At 47.0% G+C, this 2,016-nt stretch overlaps 1 protein-coding gene across 2 annotated transcripts in view; it reads right to left on the reverse strand.

The window, feature by feature from the left end:
• Positions 1 to 1,177, reverse strand: part of Ubxn8 (UBX domain protein 8) — a 34,428-nt gene extending 33,251 nt beyond the window's left edge. For both annotated transcript variants that reach the window (XM_019207276.2, XM_010622120.3), the window contains exon 1: positions 1,052 to 1,177. The gene's annotated coding sequence lies outside the window, so the exon portion shown is untranslated. The remainder of the gene's footprint in view (positions 1 to 1,051) is intronic.
• Between the last annotated feature and the right edge of the window lie 839 nt (positions 1,178 to 2,016).

Raw genomic sequence — 2,016 nt, forward strand, 5'->3', positions numbered from 1 at the left:
CACAGTTCTATCAGGCATTGTCAATAGAGATCTCAGAAGACATGGACAAAATAAGCCAATCCCTAAACACAGTCCAGGATCAAATTAATTCCCTAGCAGCTGTTGTGCACCAAAGTAGACACTTCCTCAACATGCTAACAGCAGCCCAAGAAGGAATGTGCCAGGCTCTAGGTGAAGAGTGTTGTTTGTTAACCAATCAGGCATAGTCAAGGCAAAGGTTAAAAAATTACAACTCATCAAAAACCACAAGAAACAAAGGGGTGCATGGGGAATGACCCAAGACTACTCCTGGCTCCAACAGATTATGCCATGACTACTTCCCTCATTGGGCCCAATGCCCTGCATGTCTCTTCTGGCCGTGGCAGGCCTGTATCTGTTTCACTGTTCTTAAAATTTCTTACTGTTGTACCAAGCCAGCGAGTACACCAAATACCGGGACACAGATAAAACTGAAAAAAGTTTATTTCACACATGCTGACTCCACTCTAAGAGGAGTGAAGCCCCTTTACAGGATTGTGCATAGGTTTTATAGGGTTTTTCTAAACAAAAAGTTCAGACGTAGGTCAGGGCTGTCTCACACCCGCAAAAGGGGAGAAGCTTCAGATACCTTTACTTATCTTACACTTGTCTTACAGGGGTAGTGTTTTATGGTCCCCATTAACATCCCATCTGTTCCCTGGCTGGCTTGTTAATCAAGTTTGCAGTTACTGCAAGAAGGTTTTTGCAGTTTAAGCAGTTTTCCCTGTTGTTTGATAAGGGGAGCGGTACACAACGGTCTCCGGGACCATTAGCTGGCCAACGTGGAGTCACTTTAGCTCAGTCAGGTCTCACATTTATAGGAATGCATGAGGACATTTACCAACCAGACAGTCACAGAGCTTGTTACAGCAGGATGCTGACCATTGTGACAAAGAGAAATGCTTCCACCTACTATTAAATCCAGGTCTAGCCCCAATCTTTGCCCCTTTGCCAGCTTGAAGCAGTTCCAGAAGAAGAGACCATCACCCAACAACCATAAAACAAAAGCCTAGAGTGTTAAGATTTCCCTCACCTCAAGATGGCTGCTACATAAAACAGCAGCCTTCTCCTTCCCGTAATATCCTGCTTCCCACTTAGATTTTGGCTTCTCCCGCCAAGACAACCTTCTTCTTCCCAACATGCCCCCACAAAGAGTAATGATACTTGCTACCTCCTAGCAACTAGTGATGTCACAGGCGCCACCTAGTGATGTCACAGACTCCCCCAATCCCTAGCCACTACATCACTCAACCCCACCCCAGCTCCTATAAGAGCCCTCCCCGTGCTAGCCATACCTTCTGTCTCCTTTGTTCCGAGACAACTTGTCAGGTTACCCCTGCAATAAAGAATGATGGTTCCCTTCTGGTCTTGGTTTTCAGCTCTTTTACCTGACATATAGTTGATTCCCACTCTCAGTGTGCTCTGCCTAGCTTGTGATCTGGACCTTCATTTCTTTGCCTATAGGGCTCTCAGCCTTGTGCTCAAATGACCGGAGTACTACGATTGAGGGCAATGAGTAAAGATTTTAGGAAAGATGTTCAAAGAAAGCCCTGCTTACAGGTAGTCATAGTGCATGCCTGTAATCCCAGCACTCTAGTAGGAGTCTGAGGCAGGAGAATGTCAAGTCGGAGCGCAGCCTGACCAATTTAGAGACACCCTGGCTTAAAAACAAAACCAAATTGGAGATGCAGTCCAGTGGTAGAGATCTTGGTCAGCATCAAGAGGCCCTGGGTTCTCTTTCCAGCACATTTAAATAAAGATATAGATATAAAAAGTGGATTCCCAGTGTCCCACTCACAGTCAGGATATATGTGTTAGGGCCTAGCAATTCCAGGTGGCTCGGGAACAAGTGATGAAAACCTACAAAAAAAGGTAAATTCCCCCTGGAGAAATGGGCGCCCGCTCAGGAAAAGCTGGGGGAACTAGGGGCGGGCGAGCGACAGCGTCGGGCACGTCGGACCCTGAGCGCGAGGGCGAAGGCGGGGCGCAGCGAGCTCT

Source organism: Fukomys damarensis, unplaced genomic scaffold (assembly GCF_012274545.1).
Source record: "Fukomys damarensis isolate Sample0158 unplaced genomic scaffold, DMR_v1.0_HiC HiC_scaffold_18, whole genome shotgun sequence".
In the NCBI taxonomy this organism is placed as follows: domain Eukaryota; kingdom Metazoa; phylum Chordata; class Mammalia; order Rodentia; family Bathyergidae; genus Fukomys; species Fukomys damarensis.